At 40.1% G+C, this 26,673-nt stretch overlaps 1 protein-coding gene across 2 annotated transcripts in view; it reads left to right on the top strand.

Moving 5' to 3' along the window:
* Positions 1–26,673, top strand: part of LOC110597334 (solute carrier family 28 member 3-like) — a 122,930-nt gene that overhangs the window by 3,468 nt on the left and 92,789 nt on the right. For both annotated transcript variants that reach the window (XM_078047406.1, XM_078047405.1), the window contains exon 2: positions 14,002–14,097. The gene's annotated coding sequence lies outside the window, so the exon portion shown is untranslated. The remainder of the gene's footprint in view (positions 1–14,001; positions 14,098–26,673) is intronic.

Consider the following 26,673-nt stretch of genomic DNA (forward strand, 5'->3'; position numbering starts at 1 on the left):
AGCAATGTTGCAAGAACGTATGTAAATAAAAAATAAAATAAAAAGCGCTGGGGATGTGGCTCAGTGGCAAAGCAACCATGGGTTCAAGTACCGGTAAGAAAGAGAGAGAGAGAGGGAGGGAGAGAGAGAGAGAGAGAGAGAGAGAGAGAGAGAGAGAGAGAGAGAGAGAGAGAGAGAGAGAGAGAGAGAGGGAAGGAGGGAGGGAGGGAGGGAGGGGGGGGAGGGAGGGAGGGGGGGAGGGGGAGGAAGTGCAAAGGGCCCAAGGAGAAGAGACTGAGAAAGGTGCTCACTCAGTATGAGGCTGAACTTCCTTAAAAGCAAGGAAAACTTTGAAGGGCCTTACAGGGAATTGGTATTAGTGACATGTCCTAGGAATCCCCAGAAACATCAAGGGGGAAACTAGGGAATGTGGGGGGCAGCATGTGAGGCAATGTCAGCAAAATGTCACTGAGACCTGCTTGTAACCCGGGGGTGAAATGACCTAAGCAAATTCAAGGTTACATATGTGGCTCACAATCATAGATTTTATTTACAGATACCATTCTGTGGGCAGAGACCAAAGAAAGAATTTGTTCTTAGGGATTTTTTTTTCTTTTTCCCATTCAGGCAATTTATAGGCGATTGAACCCTGGGGTGATTTAACCCTAAGCCACATCCCCAGGCATTTTTTTTCTTTAATTTTGAGACAAGGTCTTACTAAAATGCTGAGGCTGGCCTCAAACTTGTGATCCTCCTGCCTCAGCTTCCTGAGTCCTTGGGATTACAAATGTGCATCAGCACACCAGCCCTATTGGAGATTATTTTTGTGAATGATTTCTCAAAGCACATCTAAGAAAGTGTCTACACATCTTTATAATGATATTTACCACCATATTATTTAGCTTACAATGCTGTTGCTGGTTAATATTTAACCACTGGGTCTCTCCAAACAAGTCCATATGTGCTGTACACATACACACACATATACCTAAGATTATTGTGAACTTTCTAATATAAAGATGTAGAGCACTCAATTTATATAAAACAATAAAATGAAGTATACAAAGTCTTCACTGTACTTTCCATGTGGTCAACTGACTCATTTACTGACTTTTTCCAAGACCTTCTCCACAGCCAATCTGTGGTTTCAATTCTACCCTGTGGTAAACAGTATTTATAGTCTAGTTCATGAGATTCCTAAAAAAATAGCAACCCATCTAGGAGAATCTGGAATCTGTAAAAAGTAGTTCTCAATTATATTCTGCTATAAAACCAATGTGATCCTGTAATCTGTACACGTGGAAAAATAAGAATTCATACCCCATTTGAATCAAATGTATGATATGTCAAGATCATTGTAATGTTTTGAGCAACTAATAATAAAATATTTTTTAAAAAAGCAGTTCTCAAAAGCCCTCAGACCTGGCTCCAGGTAACACTGTTGGTAGCAGAGAGGGAAGCAGGGTTGGGAGAAGTAGCAAGAATTAGAGTGGGCTCTGGAATGCAGGGATAGTCAAAGTGGAGCTCTGAGACCAGAGTTCTCAGGTGCCCAAATGAAGGGATCCTCAGAGCCAGAGCAGGGGAGAGAGGGGAGAAATAGGAGAATGGGAAGAGGAGGAGGAGAAGGAGGAAGGAAGGGAGGGAGGGAGGGAGGAAAGAATTCAGCCACTCTCCCCATAAAATAGGGATAATCACTTTGCATGGTATTGTAGAAGGGATTAAATGAGGGTTCTATATATATCATATAACATTAAATATATTTAATATTATAAATCCTTTCCCTATCCCAAAGAAAAATGGCTTTGCTCTAAGGGCATTTAGGGACTCACCTAAGAATTTTAAGGAGGAGTAATGATATTAGTTTTGTTTAGGAAAAGTCATTGATTGGAGGTGAGGACTTATCTTTTGTGTGTGTGTGTGTGTGTGTGTGTGTCTGTCTGTCTGTCTGTCTGTCTGTACATGCTGGGGATTGAACCCAAAGCCTTACACCACTGAACTACACACCCAGGCCCCTAGAAAAATAATCTTTTCAGCCATGTGGAGGTTGAGGAAGGGAGGGGAAGAAGGCAGGCTTGATGCCCAGGGAAGAGGTAGTCATGGTCAAGGTGAGAGATAATGAGATCAGGGTAGTGAAATGGAAAATGGCATGCACACTTGAGAAGAAATTAGGAGGGAGTTTGAATAGGCTTGAGGGACTCTGAGTTAGCCTTGATGCTTGCCTTTTCTTCTCAGCCCATGTCTGCTGCTACAGTGGGTACCTCTCCCTACCACATGTACCTGCTCTCTAGCCCCCAACTCAGGCTGCTCCCAGCACTCAGCACTGCTGGGTTCCCAGGTTCTTGAACTGACAGGATAGGCTCTAAGTTCCTCCACTTCCAGCACTAACCCAGTATCTACAGAACAGCCAGAATATTACTTATAAATCACAAATCAAATCACATCCACTCCACCTTAAAATCGTCTAGTAGCTTCCTATCACATTGAATGAAATAAAGTGCTTTAACCTGGCTTTCCCAGTTTTCTCTTGCTGCATTACTAATTTCCCCTCCCGCGCTGCTCCAGTCTTTCAGTTTTTCAGCGCTCAGCTCAGGCCCACTCTAGAGAGTCTGCCTATATCTAAAATGTCCTGAATCTGCTCTGTCCCCACTTACCCCCACCCGCCTCACTCCATCCTTCTTCCTTCCCCTGCCCCCTCCATATTTGCAAATGTGGGAAACAATCATGCACTATCTTGAAAAGTTGAACTACATTAATTTCTTTTCTAAATATATACCCTAAGAATTCTTGTACCCTTTCTCCAAAAATTTATTTCTTTGGGGGTTTGAGGTGTTTTTGTTTTGTTTTGTTTTATTTGTGGTACTGGGGACTGAACTCAGGGATGCTTTACCATTTAGCTACATCCCCAGCCCTTTTGATTTTTTATTTTGAGACAGATTCTCACTAAGTAGGACTGGCCTCAAACTTGTGATCTTCCTGCCTCACAAAGGAAGGGACTACAGGCACATGCTATTCACCCAGTCAAAAACACTCAAAGAAGTTCTTAGCAGCATTGTTCCTGGTATAAAGTACCGAACCCATTCAAAAGTCCATCAACAGAAGGCTGCAAACTAACGTGGTAAATGGACACAATTGAATAACAGGGAGCATAAAAATAACTGGATGATAGCTACAAGCCTCAACATGGAAAAATTGGATCTAGGAAGTGATGTTGAGGAGAAAAAAAAAAGTAACGAGTTTCAGATGAATACAGGCAGTTATGATACCATTCCTACAAACTTCAAATACAAGCAAAACAAAGAATGTATACATACATATATATCAAATCTATAAAGGAAAGCAGAGATAATTTCCTGGCTAATTTAAGACAAGGATTCTATTAAGGTTGGCACCATAATACCTGCAGGCAGCTACTTACAACTGCTGGTGCACACATGGAGTAAATGCCATGGAGAACTCTCCCAGCCTTTCACTGATCTTGAAGATCAAAGAGCCAGGAATGATGGTGCATCCCTGAAATCCCAGTGACTCGGGAGGCTGAGGCGGGAGGATCACAAGTTCAAGGTCGGCCTTAGCAACTTAGTAAGACCTTCTCTCAAAATTAAGAATAATAAAAGGGCTGGGTATATAGCTCAGTGGTAAAGCACCCCTAGGTTCAATCCCCAGTGCAAGAAGAAGGAAGGGAAGGAAGGACAAAGGAAGGAAGGAAGCCCCTCCCAGATCCAATTTCAGTAAACAATACTGAGCATTACTGGATTAATAAAGTCTGTCATCTCCAGGCAACCAAATTGCAGCACCTTGCCAGTATTAGTAGCATTTTAATCTATAAATTGGGACTGTATTTCAACACAACTTCATAATGAAGGACTCTTTAATCCGATGTTAGAGAACCCCTTCCCAAGGGAACCCACCCCCCGGCATGCACCATAGATGTGTCTCCTTCTTCATTGCTTTGTGACTTAGCTTTAGAACCAAGATGAACGGAGTTTTGGGGCAATCATTTGCTTTCCTTTATTTCTTTCACAATTTTTATTAAATTACTCTTTGTTGGAGGGTGTGAATAACTTGGAAATTCCAAGTAGAAGCATGTAGCACCGTGAGTACCATTCACTCTACCCCATAGTTACTGTGCCCCTCCTATGCATAGGAGGCTATTCCAGGAACTGTAGAGAGCTTAAAGACAAAATAACTTTGCCCTGTTTTCTCAAGAAGTTCATCACCCAGTGGAAATATCAGAAGTATAAACAAATAACAATATGTCCAAAACCATTCATGAAGGGGTTAGGAGCTTGGCTCTATTACAATTTGTAATATAAGGCACATACCTAACTTTTCTGGGCCTCACTTTTCTCATCTGAAAAATGAACTAAGAGCCATATTTGTACCATACCATTAATAAGAATAAATGAAACACTTACAACAGTAGTCTGTGGGGCCTGGGAGATCATAGGCTCTTACTAAGTGAACCATTTGTGTGAATACAAAGTATTATGGAATATACTAAAGGGATCAATTCAGTATATCCTGTACCTTAAGGACAAATAAGTTTTACAAAACTTCAGACAGGTAAAGGCAATAATTTGAAGACAGCACAGAGGTGAGTTAAGAGAAGGCCAATTGCCAGGTACAATGGGGCACACCTGTAGTCCAAGCTACTCGGGAGGAAAGACCATCACTTCAGCTCAAGACCAGCCTAGTCAACAGACTGAGAAACTGTCTCAGAGGGTGGAAGGGTGGGGAGTGGATTCCAAAGCTCTTGAAAATTATCTGCCTTTTTGCTGCAACAGCAGTAAATAATCAGGGAGGATGTGCTTAGGAATTCAAGTCTGACTCCATAGATAAGGTATTAATTCCTGGATCAGCCAGAGAGCTCAGCCACTGGTCTCTTCTGATTAAGGTTGAGAATTCTCTTTTCCCAATGTCATCTTTTCCCTTTGACACTTTATCCTTTGTTTTTTTAAATCAGAACAGTCTCTAAGGCTCCACCTTCCTAGGCACATGATACCAACCAGGCTCCAATTAGAGACCATTTTACACCTTTACATTTTAGTCCAATAAATACTAACATCTTCTTGCAGTATGACATAATAAATAAATCTCTGCCACCTTGTTTTTCCAGCCACATAAACTCTATTTTGCTTCCTCCTTGAGTGACAGAGGTTAAGAAAATATAATAAAATTATACCTTAGTTATACTGTCAGAATGAAGTTTTCCTACAGCATTTATCAGGCCTACAGGAGTGGATGAAAACAAATATGGGAAAGCCACATTTATAAACATGCATAAAATTTATTATTCATAAGAAACAGATGTACTGTAATAAATTAAAATAAATTCTTTTCTGAAAAGGATAAGCCCTAACTGGAACCCACCAGGAATACTAAGTTTAAAACTGAGGGTGACATGGATCAAAATAAAGATAAATGAGGGCTACTAGGGGACAATAAAGATCTGACATCACCTTTAACAAGGCCTGACAGGGCCAGTATTTAGAATTGATTAGGTTTGCTTAAGCTAATCAAAAGCAGAAGGTGGCCCTAGAAGTACATCTACTGAGAAGAAATGGGTTCAGTTAGTTTTCCACAACAGCAGAGCAACATTTTAAAAATGTACATCAAGGTGCAGCTCAGTGGTAGAGCCCTTGCCTAGCATGTGCAAGGCCCTGCGTTCTGTTCCATCCCAGCACAGCAAAAACAAAACAAAATGAAAGTGCAATCATGCCACACTCTGCAGGGCCCTCCACAGACTTGACCTCCTCCTCTGCCTGCTACCTGCAGCTCCTCCTCCCTGACCAACCTGCAGCTCTTCCTACACCTTCCTGCTCCTGCCTTAGGGCGTTTTTAATAGCTTTTCCCAGTGACTTCTCAACCATAGATGTAGTCAGGCCTTCTATTTCCCTGGGTTCCACATGCAAAGATTTGATCAGAGATCAAAAATATTAGAAAAAAATAATTAATTAATTTTAAAAAGAAAGTATTAGATACCAGGTACAGTGGCACACACCTGAAATCCCAGTGATTCTGGAGGCTGAGGCAGGAGGATCACAAGTTCAAAGCCAACCTCAGCAATGGCCAGGCACTAAGCAACTCAGTGAGACCCTGTCTCTAAATAAAATATAAAAAAGGGCTGGGGATGTGGCCCAGCGGTTGAGTGGCCCTGAGTTCAAACCCAGTACCAAAAAAAAAAAGAAAGAAAGAAAAGAAAAGAAAAGAAAGTATTAGAAAAAAATTGCATCTGACCAAACATGTATAAACTTTCTTGTCATTATCCCTAGTTAGGACAATATAACAACTATTTGTGTGACATTTTTACATTGTATAAGATATTGTACATAATTGGGACAGGATTTAAAGCATAAGAGAGGATGTGCATAGGTTTTATGCAAAAACTATGAGATTTTATGTGAGGGACTTGAGCATCTCAGGTTCTGGTATCTACAGTGAGTCCTGAAACCAATCCCCACCCATCTAGGATACCAAGAGACGATTGTACCCAGGGGGGCCACCCTAGAGACACAGATCCCAGCCACCCTGTCCCTAGCTTCCCAACACCCGACATCTTCTACTGAACTTTTCTTTTTTTTTCCCCATAGCACTAACCACATTCTAGCACAATACCATGAACTTATTTGTTATATCTGTTGAATGATTTCTATCTTAAAAGTAATTTTTAAATTTTAATATTGAAATGGTAATTTTAAAAATCTATGAAAAAAGTAATTTGTAAAGTCAAAAACAAACTTTGACCTGTACCCCCCCAAAAAAAGTTGACTTCTACAATTTATTTTAAAATAGTGGGACAATGGATACCCAGACCACCCATTCTGATTCAAAATTACTAAGGGGGGCCCAGACTAGTTTTTTCTCTTTCAACAATGATTTGAATGATTCTGGTGAGAACTATTATTCATATAGGCCATCAAAGCTGGGAAAGAGCAGTGAGGAAGGAAGAAAACCAAGAGAATGATGAGTCAAAGACAGGTTTCCAGAAAGTGGACTAGAGCTGAGAGATAAGCAGTGAGAAGCAGCCACTGGGCTTTGCAAAACAGAGGCCTGGGGGTCTCTAACAAGAGCAGCTTGAGAGAAGTAGGAAAGTCTGAGCTGGTTTGCATGGGGTGAGGCAGAGAGTAAGAAGACACAAGAGTAGCACCAACCTTTTTTTTTTTTTTTAGTCAAACTGTTAAAGGAGCGGGGAACAACAGTGAAATAGAGACATGACATGGGACATGAGGTAGTGTGCAGGCAAGGGAGAATCTGAGATTTTGTTTATAATTTTATTTATAGAACTGACTTCTGTTTAGAGGACTCATGGGTCACTGACTCAGTAACAGAAAAGCCACAGGAGGACAGAGCCTTTGTTTTGTTTACAGGAAGGTGGTTCAGATATAGGACTCAGCTAGATCCAAACCCAGGCTCCATCCATTTCCTCTCATGCCTCAATTCTATGTCTCGGGAGTAACAATAATGTATATATAGTGGGGCTATTGCAAGGATTAAATCCAGGAATACTGAATGCCTGGCAGAGATAAGAATCCCCGATCCTAGAACTCCTTGCTTGGTGTATTATTTGAGTTCAAAAAGAATATTAACTAAATGACTGAAAGAACACTGAGAATGATCCAGTAGAGAAGAATCTAAATAGACCACATACATAGTTAACCCCAAGAGGAATTGTAGATAATGCAGTGCTCTGCTCCCTCCCAAGGACATTTTCTTATCTTAAATTCTTGACTCTTCTCTCCTGGTCCTCTCTTGCCTGATGGCTGGAGTGTTCTCTGTGTCCTTTGAGCTTCTCCACCTCTGCTCCAACTACCTAATGCCACAATGTCCCAGAGATTCCTCCGGGAGCCCTTGTGCTTCCTATCTATACACTAGTTGATTTCACTGAGGGGCTCCATGGACTTGAATGTATCCTATTTTCATTAATCTCCAGCTGGAATTTAGTATTTCATTCATGAATAAAGTAGTATTGTAATCCCCGTGGCTTTTCACCAAGAGAAATCACAGACATTTTCATATTACATTACAGTTTTCTCATATTTCTAAAATATTTTTTAATTTTGTTAGTATTTTGAAATTAAGGTAGTTCTTAGGATCACTAGTCTGTTATTTAATATAATCAATAAGAAGCATATTAATTTGTTGTATCACAATTTTTAAATGCCTAATTACATTTTAGTATTGTTTTCCTTCATAATCTTTGTGTGTGTGTGTGTGTGTGTGTGTTGCTGGTGAAACCAAGATTTCTCTGCTTCTGCTGGAGCTGGTGGTGTCTGCATAAGCAGCAGACCGCTACAGCCTCAAAATGTATTGCAGCCCTTAAAAGTGAGCTATGCTGGGCTGGGGCTTGGGCTCAGTGGTAGAGTGCTTGCCTGGCACATGTGAGGCACTGGGGTTTGGTTCTCAGCACCACATATAAATAAATGAAATAAAGGTCCAATGACAACTAAAAAAATATATTTTAAAAAACCCAGTAGACTATGTTCTCCATAGTCCAGTGTTGCAGCAGACACAGCAGCTCACAGACAACATCATTCCAGGTTCTTATCTCACAGATACCAAGAGAGAAATTCACAGAATGGAAGGCAAGAGTGAAAAAAAGTAGGATTTATTTAAGAATAGAAACAGACATCTCACAAGGCAAGAGTGGACCTGATAGCAGGTTTTCCATATGAGGATACTAGTCCAGGGGTTTATATAGCACTGGGGTCAATGCTATGGGTCCAAATTTATGCTAATCAGGGTTGGAAATGTACCAGTGCTACTGGTTAGCCTTGCAGTCCCATTCAGGCCTGCTCCACTTCCATTTCTCCCAGCTTGTTGGGAAGCGGGAGGCTGATATCACCTCATCATGAATGCTTGGTGTTGCAGGCGGCAGTGCTGTGTGGACCAGATGCCCACACAGGCCCAGGCAGGAATGCCTAAGCACAACAGGTGAGTGCATCCTGGCTTGCCACAGCCCTGGCTAGCTGGGCCTCAGGCTCATGTTGGCATGGCGGGCTCTGCATGGCCCCTGCACATGTAGGCTTCACTACCTGTGCTTCAGCCCTCCCAAGCCACTGTTCTGCAGCTCCATGGCTGCTTCACTGCAGCTTCTCAGCAGGTATCAGTGGGCTGGCTATGTGGTTCAGTAGCTGGGAAATCATGTCACTGGAGATCAAACCCAATACCTTGCATGTGCTAGGCAAGTACTCTACCACTGAGCTACATCTCCAGCACTCTCCTTATTGTCTGCCTTTGTTGCTATTGTTTGGCTTATTGTTAATTATTTTGTTTTTAACCTGTTAATATTAAAGCTTTATAGCCTTAAAAAATAGAAGAAGAAGAAGAAGAAGAAGTAGAAATAAGAAGGACTGGGATGTAGCTCCAGGGTAAAGCATACCTGGATTCAAGCATCAGTACCAAAAAAAGAAAAAAGAAAAAAATCTCCCAATGGCTTCCCCACTAAGAGGATAACTCCTCTTTTTGCTTTATAGTCTGGCATTCTGAATTTGGGGGTTCTGCATGTAAACATTCAACCCACAACATATCAAAAAAGATTTGTGGGAGGCTGAGGATTATAATTTGAACCCAGCCTCTGGTGGTCAATTTAGCCAGACCTTGTATAAAACTAAGGAATAAAAGGCAAGGGATATGGGGTTGAAGCTCAGTGGTAGAGTGCTTTCTTAGCATGCATGAGGCCCTGGGTTCAATCTCCTGTAAAACACACACACACACACACACACACACACACACACTCACACACATACAATGTTTAAATTGCACCTGTTTCAAAACATGTTGACTGTTTCTTGTCACTATTCCACTAAACAACATAGTATAGCAACTATTTACATAACTTTACATTGTGTTATGTATTTAAGTAACCAAAAGGTGATTTAAAATATGGGAGTCTGTGTATAGAATATAAGCAAATATTGTACCATTTTATATAAGGGACTTGAACACCCAGGGATCTTAGTATATATGGTGGGAGAGCTCCCTAATATCGACGCACACTGCGGGAAAAATGCATTTTCTGCTGGTCTAGCCACAAACACCGGCAGTTTCCTTCCCACATCAAGATATTGACATGAAATTAATCTTTAAATTTTTTACAATTCCATACTTTAAAATGAGGTCCTGTTAGCTCTTCTTAGGTTCTGTCCCCACATTTATTCTTTCGCTTTCTGTTTAGTCCCCAAAACATTTTAATTAGGTACTCCTGTTGTAAATCTTGATTAATATTCATATGCACACCATCTCCAAATACACTCACAAATAGGATAATGGTACAAACACTGTTCTGAACCTTTTTTTCCGTACATACTTTGCAAAATTCTTTTCTATCAGTTCTTACAAATGTGCCTAACCCTTCTGTTATTATTTCATGATGTGACTGTACCATAATTCACCATTTTCCCAAAAGCTGTTCAAATTTTTTTATTACTATTAATGCTATAATGGACATTTCTCTATGTGTGAATTTAGGATTTGTGCATTTATATAAGATTAATTGTAATCCCAGCTACTCAGGAGGCTGAAGCAGGAAGATCACAAGTTGGAGGTCAGCCTGGGAAATTTAGCGAGACCCAGTCTCAAATTTAAAAAGGGAGTGTGGTTCCTAGGGATGGTAGAACATTCCTGGGTTCAGTCCCCAGTACCACAGAAAACAAACTCCACTAAGGAGGTGGTCAAACTTTTAATGCAGAAATAACTATTATTTATGAACTATTACTCATAAAATGCTCTAACCCCCGCCCATGAGAGGCAGAGGGGTTAAGGGCCCACTCTAAATTGAAGCCACAGGTCCTCTCCTCCCTCAACACAGGGCAAGCTGTGTGTCCTCGACCCCTAAACTAGGCCAAAAGATCTGAATGGTGTGCAGCTGACCAGTCCTTCTCACCCTCTGTGAAGCACTTGTGGGGTACTTGGTGCCTCCTGACCTTCACCTTTTCACACATAAGGCCGAATACCCCCAGGCCCACCGCTGCAGGACTGAGGGGCCCCTCTCAGTAGCCTGGAGCCAGGCTCCCTTACCTGCTCCCTCACTGGTGACTGATTCCAAGTATTAGTTTCTGGTTGTACAGAAAGTCCGCACCTTGCCAAGGTTCAACTTGGGATGTTTTACTTTACAATGGTGGAAAAGCAATACCAAATCAGCAGAAAATGTACTTTTGATTTTGAAATCAGATTATTTCTCAAGCTAGAACCATGCAGTACCATCCTCTCAGGAGGCTGGGAAGGAGCAGAGAAGCCACATAATCAGAAAGGGAAACAACTGTCTCCTGTGTGCTGTGTTGCTAAGCAGGAAGTTTAGTAGGCAAGGTGTGATTTAAAAAAAAAGCATTTCTACTTAGGATGTTTTCAATTTATTTTGGGCTTATTGGGATGTAACCTGTTGGGAGTCCCCAGGCTCCGAAGACTAACTTCCTCATCCCCCAAGAAGTGCCATCCAATGATGAGCCCTGCTAGCTCACATGATCCTGCCGTCCAATGGTGAGCCCTGCTGGCTCACATGATCCTGCCGTCCAATGGTGAGCCCTGCTGGCTCACATGATCCTTACCCACCAATTAGAATGCACGCCAGGCCAACTGCCAAAAAAAATGTTAAACTGTTAAACTGTTTCAACTGTCAAACCACCCCCGGCTCTATAAATATGCAGAGCTATCTCATGAAACGGGCATTTTCTCCAAAGGCAAGCCTTGGTTTTTCTTTCATAACCCCATTGTAAGTCAAAGAGCATCTGTTTCCACTACTTGTAACTGAGTGTATCCAGAGAAAACCATCATGCCCGTGGGTTAAACTTTGGATTTCAGAGTCTGTCTTCTTGGGCTCAATTTCTGCCTTTGCCACTTATTAGCCAAACAACTTGAGCCACTGTACTTGACACCCCTGAGTTTCATTTTCCTTTTCCGAAAGAGAGACAATAATAGTACCTGCCTCAGGGTGGTTGTGAGGATTAAATGAGGTATTATGTGAGTTTAAGAGAGAAAATGCTCTTCACAGTTAAAAGCCCACAGGGGTGGGGGACTCCATCTTGTCTGGTGGATTTGAATGAGAGTCTAACAAGGACTGGCAGGATAACTAATCCACCTGTATTCAGCTGCCTTGAATTTGAAGTGGGAATAAGGGAGTCAGGCTTTTCTGAGGAATAAAGAGATAAGGGCATTTAGAAAAATACCTGGTAGATAATAGCACAGAAGTGATTGTTATTATGCACTATTTTCTCCAGGTATCAGAAGAATATCAATACAAGGTAGATGCTGTTTACTCAAAGGCATAGTCAATAATTTTTAAAGAACTGTTTGAAGCCAGACATGGGGGCATGCACCTGTAATCCCAGAAACTTGAAATGCTCACGCAGGAAGATCACAAGTTTTAGGCCAGTCTGGGCAATTTAGTGAGACCTATCTCAAATTAAAAAATAAAAAGGGCTGGGATGTATCTCGGTGATAGAGCATCCCTGGATTCAATCCCCAGTGCTTAAAAAAGAAAAACAATTATTAGAAATCATTTTCTTACCCATTAATTATTTTGTAGAACTATTTAAAAAATGTATTCTTAACAAGAAAAAGCAGTACTGCCTCACACTGGCAGAGAATTTACATAGTACCCTGCATAGTGCTAGGCTCTTTGCTTTCAAGGATTTCATAGATCATCAGAGGAAATAAAGAAAGTAGACAATTGCAATAAAGTGCATTTAGCTCAAGGTATACTACTACTTTGCTCTCTTTATCCTCACAGCCACAAATTAATCTCCGCATGTAAGAGGGAAATAAGAGACACAGATGAAATTAAATGGGATGAATCCCCTATGTGAGATTTTTTGCTTTGTTTTGTTCTTTTGCTGTAGTAGGTATTGCACCCAGGGGTGCTCTACCACTGAACTACATCCCCAGACTTTTTTCCTTTTTATTTTGAGACAGGGTCTTACTAAATTGCTGAGGCTGGCCTTGAACTTGAGATCCTGAGTCATTGGGATTACAGGCATGCACCACCATATGATTTTTGAGTTCTCCTGTAACTTCTTCATTTACCTTCACCTTACAAAGATTTGAATGATCAAATTTTGGTGTATGGACTTTCCTTTTGTTCCCTTCATTATTCTAGCTTGGGTTATCTATACAGAGTAAGTCCACTGCCTGTTGTAAACCACATAAGGACCTTAGAGCCTCACTACAATATAAATGGAAGCAGCATAATGGGGCATGAAGCTCAGGATGTGGACCTAGGTGAGTGCTCCTGGTAATTGGGCAGATCTTCAGAGCCTGGCCTGTGTCACCCAGGGAAGTCAGGACAGCAGGAGACTGTGCACCTGGTAGATTGCATGTGGACAATAAAGGGGGAGTCAAGAGCTGTGGGAGCACTGTTGCACACAGAGAAACAGCCTGTGCAAAGTACTGTGGGAAGTCTAACATGATATGGAGACCACGAGGTATTCCTTGTGACTGAACAAATCATGTGGGGAATTAAAAAGTAATGGGATGGGTTTGGTGTTTTTTTTTTTCCTGTGAACAATAGTGAGCCACTGAAGATTACTGAGCAGGGGAAGGGCATGATCAAATGTCCATGTGTGAAATACCCCTTACGTAGTCATGGGAAGATAAACTGGAAGAGTAAGGGCTAGAGGGAAGAAGTTGAGAAAGGAACTATGGCAATGGTTCAGGTGACAAGAGGTAATAGAACTGGGAAGGCAGTGGAGGGATCTTCAGGAAGCCAGGAAAGGGGAGGTACAAACTGGAGACTAGTTGGGTGTAAGAAGTGAGAGTAAAGTAACAAGTGAGAGTCTCCCCAAGGTTCTGGCTTAGGAAGCAGGGTGAATGGCCCTGCAATGTGCAGCAGAAATAAAACAGGAATGGACCCTGCTTGTGGGGTCTGATTCCAGGTTCAGACTATCCAAGTGGAAGCATCCAATAAGGAGTGTGCAAATATGGGTGTAAGCATCTGCATCTTCAGACTTGTCTCCTAGCATCTCTCCACTGGTTCTTCTGGGGTTACAGGTTCTTAAAAATGATCTTGAAAACTTAACATCTTGTCTCTAGAAAATCCTGGACAGAGAATTCCCTTCCTCTGAAAAGCCCTTGGTGACAAAACGCTGGTAAAGGAAGAGGACAACCTGGGGACATCACAGTCCCAGGGTGAGTAGAGGAAGGGGAGCCACACAGGCCATTTAAAAGGTGTGGCCAGGGGCTGGGGATGTGGCTCAAGCAGTAGAGCGCTCGCGTGCCATGCGTGCGGCCCAAGTTCGATCCTCAGCACCACATACAAACAAAGATGTTGTGTCTGCCGAGAACTAAAATATAAATATTAAAAAAAATAAAAAATTTTAAAAAAATAAAAATAAAAGGTGTGGGCAAAAAAAAAAGGTGGCATATATACACAATGGAATTTTACTCAGCATTTAAAAGGAACAAAACCATGGCATTTGCAGGTAAATGGATGGCTTTGGAGAAGATAATGCTAAGTGAAGTCTGCCAATCCCCCAAAAAAACAAATGTGGAATGTTTTCTCTAATATAAGGGGGCTGACTCATAGTGGGGTTGGGATCATGGAGCATGGGAGGAAGAGATGAATTCTAGATAGGGCAGAGGGGTGGGAGGGAAAGGGAAGGGGGCAGGGGATTAGCAAGGATGGTGGAATGCGATAGACATCATTATACAAACTACATGTATGAAGACTTGAACTGGGTGTCAACATACTTTATATACAAACAGAAATATGAAAAATTATGGTATATATGTGTATTAAAAATTATAATACAGAAAAAGTACATGTATAAAGACATGAATTGGTGTGAACATACTTTATATACAGAGATATGAAAAATTGTGCTCTGTATGTGTAATAAGAATTATTATGCATTCCATTGCTGTCATATATTTAGAAAAAATAAAATCAATAAAACATTTAAAAAATAAATAAAAGGTGTGGGCAGAGCATCACATGGTGGCACACACCTGTTATTCCAGCGATTTGAGAGGCTGAGGCAGGAGGATTGCAAATTTGAGTCCTGCCTTGACAACTTAATGAGACCCTGTCTCATTAAGGAAAGGCTGGGTCAGTGTGGGGTCAAGGGACAGCTAAGACTCAGGATCAGAATAAGGACTGTCAGGAAATCAAATTCTTGGATTTCCATCAAACACTCCCTGCAATCTGGGGAATTCATCTGGGAGTCATATAAGGTCATCAGGGTACAAGAAGTGATTTTCAGTGAGCCAGTGGACTGAGGAAGTGCAGTCCCTATTGTTAGCAAGACTTTCATTAACCCATGGGTCATTATTTACAGCTCTCTGTATATTGTAACTGTGCCACTGGTTCTAAATAATCACTATCCAGTATTTATTTACACAAAGTGCCTTTAGAATCAAGTCAGGCTTGGAATTATAATAATTTAGAGAAGGGGTTGAGAAAGTCCAAGAGATGAGTGGAAAAGAAAAACCAAACAGAGAAAGTTACAAAGAGAATCATGACTTTACCAATGTGGATTTGAGACATTTTTTCTTTGACTAGAATCTGAGTTTTTTGTTTTGCTCTGCAAATGAAATCAGAAATTCATAAACTTGGTGGGAGAAAATATAATTTCACTGAGAGATCAAGTACAAATAAGATATCCTACTCGGCAAATATAACAAAAATGCCTTTGTTTTATAACTAAAAGAGAAAGGAACTTATTTTAAGATAAATAGAGTGAACTCTATTTTAAATGCATGCATTTATGACTCGTGTTTGCTAGGATTACAGGTGTGCACCACTGCACCCACCTCAATTTAACAAATTTTCAATAAAATTAGCTGAAGCTAATCCCGGCACAAATAGATAACAAACGTTATAATTAAAGAGAGGCAGAAAGGAAACAATGAAATTAAAAATGCCCCCATTATATGAAAGAGTGGAAAAATGGCCCAGTGTCTGGTTTCTTGGAATTCATACTTCCAGTATGTGAATTACTAATTCTTCCTGGAATCACCCCTTTTTCCTCTGGAGTATCCTTGAGTGAACTCAAGCAAGTGCCCTTGAGGGCCATGTTATCTCTCCTGCCATCCTCATGCAGCCCTCCACACACCAGGACAGTTTCATTTTACTTTATTTTCTGCAGTGGTGGGGATCAAACCCAGAACCCTGTGCATCATAGGCAAGTGCTCTACCATAGGCCAATTTGAAGGAGTCCAGGACATTATCAGAACTTTTTTGCTCAAGGCTGAAAGATTTCTATACAGTTTATAAAATTCTATGACCTGTTTTGTGATGAATTTATAATTATTTATAACTATATCCCTAGTTCCAAAAAAAAAAGGCAGTAAGAGCTAACCTCAATAGTTCTTACTGTGTGCCCTGTGTTAGTCTAAATTCTTTGCATATGAACTCACTTAGTTCTTACAACATCTGTTAAAAGAAAAGGTGGGGGGTGAGTCATTGGCCACAGTCACACAGCTAGTGTCAGGGCCGAGCATTTAATGTAGGCAATGTGCCCTCAACAGCCACCACCTCATTCTAATCCATATAAAGATATTCCAGACTCAGAACAGTTCAATGTACAATATCTTTTTCTTTTTTTCAGTCCTAGAGATTGAACCCAGCAGCACTCTACCACTGAGCAATATCCCCAGCCCTTTTTGTTTTTTGAGACAGGATCTGGCTAAATTGCCAAAGCTGGCCTTGAACTTGGCACCCCTGCTGCCTCGTCCTCCTGAGTTGCTAGGGTTACAGATTACACCACTGCATCCAGCTCAATTTAATAATTTTTCAATTTTACCATCATATGAAATATGCATTCTTTGGATTTCTATCACTTCCCAAACTAGCAATTTGCAGTCAGGTCCTTTCTGGAGATGCTGGACAGCAGCAGCATATCCCAGTTCCCTGTAACTCAATCACCAGAGCCGACAGCCACAGCTCTAGTGGCTCTAGTGCACTGTGTTGTCAGGCTGAGGATTTCATTAGGCTAGAAGTACTACATGCATCTTCACTGACAATGCTTTCAATTCCAGATTGGTTTATCAGGATGTATATTGGAAATCTAGCTTCTTGAGATAGGATTTGGGATGCAACACACAGTTCAGTGCCAAGAATGATAGGGATCTGCTAAAGAGCAGGTTTTAATGCTCAGATAGGACTGTACAGAGTATTCAAGAAGGGCATGAGATGGAAAAGATGCTTCCACAGGTGTTTAGACAGGGAACTTTCCTAAGCTCCCAAAGTTTCCAGATCTACACAGTCCCCCATCTCAGGCCATGACAACCCCACCCAGGAGTCCAGAGCAAAATTCTTGGCATGATCATTGTTTCTTTCTTTCTCATTCAATGTTCTGCCCATCAGATCAGAGATCTTTGCTTTGTGCACTTATGGCTTCCAGGAGCCTGGAATAGTGCTTGGCTCAGTAAATATTTGAGATGCAAAGGCCGGTAAAGAAACAGCAAGAAAAGCCCCTGTCTGCAAAGCAGATAGGACCCAAGAGCATTCTACACTCAGCTGCATCCCCAGCTCTTAAAAAGAAAACATGCATCACAACAGCCTGCTTGACTCCAAAGGTTCTAGCAAAGTGACCCAGGTTGCATGTTTAACTTTTTCCTAGAGCTGGAGATTGAACCCAGCACCTCAAGCATGCTAGGCAAGAGCTCTAACACTGAGCTACACCCACACACACACACACACACCTACCCTTCCCCTGGCTAGGGTGTTTAACTTATGAACCTCTCGGACATTTTGGGGATTGCCCAGGATGAGTATTCTATCACAGTTCACTGGATGGACTCCCAGTGAGTGTGATGTGGTACTGGGGAAGTCCCTGGCTAAATGTATCTCCATTTCCCCGCCCATTCCCCCACCTTGCTCTGGAATACTTGAGATCCTTGGTCTTGGTTGGCACCCATGCCTGGGTGGAGTCTACAAAGAGGCAGGGTTGGGAATTGGGATTCCTGCACACTTCCTGTAAATAAAGCAAAGGGAGAATTTAGAGGAATTCCAGTTTGCTATGTAGGTGACATGTGCTGCACATACTTACACCAGGCCTCTCACCCATGCTTTCAACAGCTGTGACATATCCTTGACTCAAAACACTCCTGGATGGAGCCACTGGATATACCCATTTCACAGACTGCAGACCTAAACCCCATGTGCTACTTCTTGTTATCAGGTTATGGAATCAAGTTAAGAGTCAGTTCATACTCAGTCAACAACTAGAAATCAATATCCAAGGGCTGAGGCTGTAGCTCAGTGGTAAAGAGCTTGCCTCGGTCGCATGCGTGAGGCAATGAGTTTGATCCTCAGCACCACATAAAAATAAATAAAGACACTGTGTGTTCATCTACAACTAAAAAATATATATACATAAAAAATATTTTTTAAAAATATCCAAGCTGGTAACTTTATAAGGATTTTTGAAAAATTGAATTGATATTTGGGCTATAGTGTGGCTCAGTGGCAGAGCACTTGCCTAGCATGCCTAAGGCCCTGGGTTCAACCCCCAGCATTGCAAACAAACAAAAATGAGATTTATCAAACATCTACTATGCACCAGGGCTATTATAGATGCTTAGAATACATCAAGGAACAAAACAATGACCCTACCTTCATGAAGGTTATGGCCTAGCAGGGGAGACAGGTAATCAATGTAGTGAATAGGTACAAATGGGTACAAATCTGTTATCTTATAAGGGGATTCGTGTTATGGAACCTTTATTAAGGAAGAATTACAATAAATGAAAAAATAAAAAATATAAAGGATTCAGTAGACAAATACTCATTAAATCTGGGAAGAAGCAAAATCAAAGAAGGTCTCAGTTTCATTGTGGCAAATTTTAGAAAAACAGAGTCTGTGTATTGCCCCTAGAAAGGGAGAGCATCACCTTTTCTCTTGCATGCATGGTGTCCCAGAGGATAGGACAAAGTCACACCGAATAACATCTTCCTGCCACGTGTGTGTCAACTTTCTTCCCTGATGCCACACATGAGGCCCTCTCTATACACCCACCTGTCTTACAGGCTCATGATGAGGAAGCTGAGGTCAGAGTCCTTAAGTGTCTTACTCAGGTCCTGCTGAAGGCTAATGATGAGAGAACCTGGAACCTGGGTCCTGATGCTATGATGCTTCTCAAATTATCCCCTGCTAGAAACCTAGAATCCCATGACCTGGGCTGGAGTGGGGGGCAAGAGATGTTTGCTTATCATGACTCTAATATGCATTCTTCAGGAAATAATCAAGCATTTATAATAATAATAGCTAATTTTAGGTTTGATGTACATACCAGGTCTCATTCCAATAATGTCACTATTGAGATTCTCAGTAGATCCCATAGTGAGATTCTCAGTAGATCCCATACATTCTAAGAGGCTCTGAGAGGTTGCTTAAACGGCTCAAGATCCCAACCTAAAAGTAAGGAATCTAGATTAGACCCAAAGCCAGGCATGGTAGCAGACACCTATAATCCCAGCAACCTGGGAGTCTGATGCAGGAGACTGCAAATTTAAGGCTAGCCTGGGCATCTTGGTGAGACCCTGGTCTCAAAATGAAAAATGAACAAGGATGTAACTCAATGGTAAAGCACCCCTGGGTTCCATCCCCAATACCACCCAAATACTAAATAAATAAACAGAAGATCACAACTAGGAAGTCTGACTTCTGAGGTCTTTATTTAAAAAAATAATAATACATACATACATACATATACAAAAACAAAATGATAAAATAAGTATATTTCATATTATTCCACACCAAAATCTCAGAGTATCTGATGGACCTACTTGAAGCAAATTGTCCATTTGGACTGGGATTGACCTGACATCTTGATCAGGGTATTCCACAGTACCTCCTATGCCAGAATGACAACTTCACCCTTCCATACAATGTCCAGGATCTCACTATCTACCTAATCAATTTTTTTTCAGTACTAGGGATTGAACCCAGGAGTGATCTACTACAACTACATCCCAAACCCTTTTTAAATTTTTTTATTTTTAGACAAGGTCTCAGTAATTTGCCTAGGCTGACCTCAAACTTACAGTCCTCCTGCCTCAGCCTCCTGAGTAGCTCAGGTTACAGGAACACACTATAATGTCTGACTACTAACCAATGACTTAATATCAATTGATACATATATCCTTTAGATACACTCTCCAAAAATATCCAACTTTCTTGTGTTTCTAGAAAAAATAAATCCTAGGTGCAACCTGTCAGATGCTTTGGGGGTGGGGGGCATATTTAGGTGAGATACAGTTGTTCAGAGCTTTTACATACCTACTCTCTGTGCTTCCTTGACACCTAGACCTGTGTCCACTGCAGAGTCCATGATGCACAGGTGTGCTGATAAGACAGGTGCATTGTAGGTCTAGGATATCCCTGCTAAGAGAACCAAGCAAAGATAAAGCCAATCCAAGGGCCATTCCTTGTTCCAATGAAAGTGCTCTGAGGTGGAACAGAGTCCAGAGGGCCTGGAAGATTTGCCTGCAAAGAAGAGAAAGTACAATGAGGAGGTGAGAGCCAGACATGGCACTATGCTCCTCAGTAGTGCCAGTGCCTCAGTATATGGAGTCCTAAGAGGAAGCTGGGAAATCAGATTTCTTTTTTCTTAATAGTCACAATTTGTATTGAGTAAATGAATGTAAATCACCTAGAATGACTTCTTTTGAACTATGCTAATGAATGCAAGCAACACAAATAAGTAACAGAACTAATGTTAAAAGAAACTGTTATTTGATTGTCATTGTTGCATTGTGTGAAAAGGACATTGTCCTTTTCTGCTCATGAATTGTTTCTAGAGTAGGAAATGGATTAGAATTAAATATGTCCTTGTTTTCTGATGTTCCCAAATCATTCTTCATCTTCCTGTTATTCTTTTTTTCCCCTCCATTTTTCCCATGCGCCCCCCCACACACACACACACACATTGTGGATCAGCATCCACTTATCAGAGAAGACATTTATTTGGCCTTTGTTTTTTTTTGGATTGGCTTACTTCCCTTAGAAGGATATTCTCCAACTGCATCCATTTACCTACAAATGCCATACTTTTATGTTCTTTAATGCTGAATAATATTCCATTGTGTGTATGTATGTATATATCACAGTTTCTTTATCCATTCATCTAGAAAGGTATCTAGGTTAGTTTCACAGTTTAGCTATTTTGAATTGATCTGCTATAAACATTGATGTGGCTGCATTACTATAGTATGCTGATTTTAAGTCCTTTGGTATAGACCAAGGAGTGGGATAGCTGGGTCAAGTTTTTCAAGTTTTCTAAGAATTCTCCATACTGCTTTTCATATTGGTTGCACCAATTTGCAATCCCATCAACAATGTATCAGTGTTCCTTTTTTCCCACATCCTCGCCAACACTTATTATTTTTTTTTATTCTTGATACCTGCCTTTCTGATTGGAAAGAGATGAAATCTTAGAGTAGTTTTGACTTGCATTTCTCTAATTACTAGAGACATTGAACATTCTTTCATATATTTGTTGATCGATTGTATGTCTTCTGAGAAGTGTCTGTTCAGCTCCTTAACCCATTTATTGATTGAGTTATTTGTTGTTTTTTTTTGATGTTAAGTTTTTTTTAGTTCTTTATATATCCTGGAGATTAGTGCCCTATCTGACAAGCATGTGGCAAAAAATTCGCTCCCATTCTGTATGCTCTCTATTCACCTCATTGATTATTTATTTTGCTGAGAAGCAGCTTTTTAGTTTGAATCCGTCCCATTTATTGATTCTTGATTTTACTTCTTGCATTTTGGGAGTCTTGTTAAGGAAATCAGGGCCTAATCTGACATGATGAAGATTTGAGCCTACTTTTATGTACTCTATTAGGTGCAGCATCTCTGGTCTCATTTCTAGGTCCTTGATCCACTTTGTGTTCAAATTCCAAGTATTCTACCACTTGATTTAAGAGCCAAGACAGTACTAAGATTTTGCCAATACACGAAATAATTAGATAGAGATGACCAAGACTAAAAATGTGTTAGGTCAAAATGCAAAATGTGATTTAAGCCATTTTCTTTTAAATTTATTGTAAAATTTAAAGATAATTTATATTTGGGGTACAACCCTGAGTTCTTTAAATTGAATACTCAGCAATTTTATAATTCTGGTCACAGAGCTTGAGTCACATATATAATAAAAATGCTTTTAATTTTGATATAGTTTTGAACTTATAGAAAACTTTCAAGAAAAATACAAAGCTGTCATAACAGATTCACCACTGATGTAGTACCTCATGTATTCTATCTCCTGCTCATATACATTTACATGGTGTGTTTAATTTTTGTTTTCATTTTCTGAATCATTTGGAAATAAATCAAAGATGTCACATCCCTTTATTCCTAAATATTCCAATACATGTTTCCTAAGAACCTTCTCTTACATAACCAATTACTAGTACACTGTGACGCTGAAGCCTAAACTGTTCAAACCTTGGCCTGAATTTACAGAGCTTTAAACACAATTGACCCACCTGATCATACCAGAGGACTTCAGAGGAGAAAACAGAGACAGAGATGAGCACAGTCCTTTTAGTCTGGCTTGCAGTATAACCATTCATTCCCAGTAAAATCAAGAGGACAGGCTAAGGACTTCTCAAGAGTCAGACTCAACTAAGCAATGGCAAATTTGTTGAGTATTTCAAAGTGCACAGATGAATAAACTGCTTCTCTGACTATGCCATTGTTTTTCCATTTAGTTAACCTTTTTATATTTATCTCACTTTTGCTTTGCTTTCCCCATAAATGGAGTGAGCACTTTGGGTACTAATTCAGTTTTGTTTCCTCCAGACTTTCTTTCTTTCCAGAACGCCACTCTTTATGGAAATTGGTTTCAGAGGTATGGACTCAAATTATGACTTTTGTCACTTATTAGTTAGGTCCCTTGGAAAAGTCACTCTGTCTCCTGGAAAAGGAGATACTGATACTTCAGGTGAATGGTTGCTATGAGGATAAAATGGAAACAATGTAAGAACCTAACAGGTACTTACATGCTGTAGTACCCGACAGCGGTTAGTTCTGTTCCCTTCTTTATTGGTTTACTCCTGCTGCCAAGCCCATGCTTCCCAGAATTTTAACTAAAGTGACACAGACAGCCACATAAGCCTTTGATAACAGGTGGGCATTATCCAGATGGCAGGGGCCATGGCCAGACTGGCTGCTGGGAGTGCTCTGGCTGGCCTTTTGTGGTATCTAGTGTTCAGAGGGAGTGTTGAAAAGTAAAACCTAACTACAAAAAGACAATTCTTTTAAAAAAACAAATCTCCAAGTACTTGCAATTTGAAATACACTTTTAATGTAAACCCAGAGGCCCACACATACTAGGCACATACTTTACCACTAAGCTGCATCCCAGGCCCAAATATACATCTTCATTGTTTTTTCTTTTCTTTTGGATCATCTGAATAACTGGTGATGGTTAACTGGACTTACCCAGCTTGTAAACCCCCTAGAATTACATTTTCATGCATTTATATATAAATATGTATATTTAGTATAAATTATTTTATACATTGACTTTTTTAATATTAATAATGTTTATTAAATTGATATTATTTGGTTTACTTATTTATTAAACTTCTTCAAGATGAATAGACAAATGTTGATGCATAATACATAAAATGTTCTTCAAAGAAGAGGACAGCTATGGGAATTAAAATTATACTGTAATTTATAATACATATACATATACTGTAACATATAATACATTGTGCTTAGCATCAGCCAAGCATTATACACAATTTTTTAAAATCCATTTTATTCCTTTTGGAAATGTTGTCACTAAAAGAGTGTCCTCACTATATAACCATATATACATAAGGCAAAGAAAAAAATCCCTCACCCTGCATTTTTTTAAACTTTCATACTTTTTTTAACATTTAATTTTTAGGTGTAGTTGGACACAATGCCTTTATTTTTTTACTTATTTTTGTGTGGTGCTGAGGATCCAACCCAGGGCCTTGCACGTGCTAGGCGAGTGCTCTACTGCTGAGCTTCAACCCCGGCCCCTTAACTTTATACTTTTAATAAACATGGAGTGGTTTGAATTTGGGTTCTCTTTAATGAGCTGGTGCACATATGGTCCATAGGTTCTTAGTCTTCTTAAGCCAACTCTTGGAGGTTAGAATAGGATATAAAAATGACTAGACTAAAAAGTCCAGTGATTGGTTTGTCCCACAATGGTTTCAATATTTAAATAAGATTTGAGGGGTACTGTGATTCAAACAGATCAGAGGGGTCAAGGGACAACTTTAGAATCCTTGGTGCAAGGTATTTCTTATTGAGCAAGGACTGTACATGACCGAGGAAGGATTTTAAACGTCTCGTAAAGCTGAGAGGGCCTTTACACCTCATTTCTGATTCCATTTTCTATTTCCAAACTAGGCATCAAGAGTCATTAATTCTGGTATTGCAAGAAAACTCTGAGAGCTCTTTAAGTACAAGCCTCGGAGCCATGCCATATTAACTGAAATTTCTCTGGATGTGACCATTGTTTTGGCATTTCAGGATCATGGTTATATGTACAATTTATTCTACTTAGGTTTTAGATTTGCTTGTTGCTGGTGTCGTCAGAGAACACAGGCAGATCAGTATCTTGTACTCAGTGCCCTCACTTGCACAATGATATGCTCTCAAGTGTTTTTGCACTCTTTTCAGACTTTTTTTCCATAGCCAATGGGCAAAAAACACATTAGGTTATTGCATTTTAAAAGATTTCTGCAAAAATGGATGGCATTAAAGGTTTATTAACCCACACAAAGAATGGAAGGCATTTAAGTCAAATTCCTGCGATTATAATCATAAATGGTAAAATGAAGATTTTTCTTTCCTCCTAGAAAGTAAAGATCAGTCATGACCTTAAGCTAGATTGGGTCTCAATTTCATGGAGGTTATAACAGGTTGCAGCAAATGGTTTCTTCCAACAATTTTGCAATGGAAGCTTTCCACATATATGCATTGTTTATCCATACCTCTCTCAATCACTTCCAAATGGGCTTCTTGCCTTTGGTAACACAGTGACTACTAATTATAGCATTTTGTAATTATGGGGAAGAACTAATGAAAATTCCCAAGTCTTATTCGTCAGTAAGAAGCATTAAAGGGCTAAAGCATAAAGTTTGAATGGTGTTGAATTATGTGTCAGGAACTATTCCAAGTGTTTTTGAGTACAGTAACTCAGGTTTTAAAAATCCTTTAAAAAGGCAGGCTGGGGATGTGGCTCAAGCAGTAACGTGCTCACCTGGCATGCGCAGGGCGCTAGGTTCAATCCTCAGCACCACATAAAAATAAAGACGTTATGTCCACTGAAACCTGAAAAATAAATATTAAAACATTCTCTCTCTTCCCTCTCTCTAAAAAAAATCCTTTAAAAAGAGCATTATCCGCTTCATTTTATACATGAAGAATCTGGGGCACAGAGAACACATTTACTTCCCCAAATTCACATGTCCAGTGACTCAGATCAGAACACATTTTCTGTAAAGGGCCAAGTAGTGAATATTTTAGTCTTTGAGCCACACAATCTCTGCCACTCTGGCCTTGTGGAATAATAGCAGCAATAAAAAGTACAGAAATGGATGAGCATACCTGTGTTTCAACCAAACCTTATTTCTAGACAATGAAATTTAAATTTCATATAATTTTCACATGCCAAAAAATATTCTCCCTTTTGATTATTTTTCAACCATTCACAAATATAAAACCTATTCCTAGTTCTCAAGCCATATAAACAGCCAAAAGCTTGAGTTTTGCCTTAAGCTGTAGTTTGACATAATTAAGAGGAAGAGCCAGGATTTGAACCCAGAAGCAAGCCCTTAACTTTATATATAGTCTTTATCATGATACTAAAAGTAAGTGAGGTCCTTTATAAAACATACAGCTGAATAGGAAGGGGAAAATAACAACCACCAATAAAAACCACAACTCAAAAGTAACCACTAGCAATGGTTGGTATTTTCTCTCATTCTTTTATCCACTATTTTGCAGTATTAAATTTTATCATTCTGCTTTTTTTAAAGTTTTTTAGCTGTAGTTGGACACAATACCTTTATTTTACTTATTTTGTGTGATGCTGAGGATGGAACCCAGTGCCTTGTATGTGCTAGGCAAGCCTTTGCCGCTGAGCCCCAACCCCAACCCCTAATTTTTATTTTCATGCTTCCACAGAAGCCACACAATTATAATAGTTTGATACATAGTCGTTCAATTTAAAAAAGCTAAAGAGAAATCCTTATTTTGAAAGAATTTTACAGCTCATGTTTTCATAAACCACTTTTTATTAAGTGACCACTTGGTCACCTTTCACTTATCTGCCATTTCTGTTAAGTTGGAGGATTTTTTTAAAACAACTCAGCCTGAAGTAGGGATGTAGTGAAATGGCTTTCTAATGACCATTGTTCCTTTATTACCTACATGACTCTAAACAAAAGGCTAATTTTCCCCACCTCCATTTTGCTATAGGGAGAAACCAGGCACGGCACTGAAGATAGCAGGAAACAGTTTTATTTGGCTGCAGCCAGGTTCAGAGGGTACAGCCTTTGCTGTAATCAATCAATCCCCTGAACCCCGAGTTCAGGGAGTTTCAGAGTTTTATACTCAGCATGTAAGGGGTGGGGCTCAGAAGTTCATAGTCTGCAGAAGTTCACATAGAGCAGCTTTTTCTTTCACTGTTCTGGGCAAGTTAACTCTTCAAGAACAACACCTTAGAAGGGGAGAGCTTCTTCTCTCATTTCTTTCCTCCCCCTTC

This window comes from Ictidomys tridecemlineatus, chromosome 4 (assembly GCF_052094955.1).
Source record: "Ictidomys tridecemlineatus isolate mIctTri1 chromosome 4, mIctTri1.hap1, whole genome shotgun sequence".
Lineage (NCBI taxonomy): Eukaryota > Metazoa > Chordata > Mammalia > Rodentia > Sciuridae > Ictidomys > Ictidomys tridecemlineatus.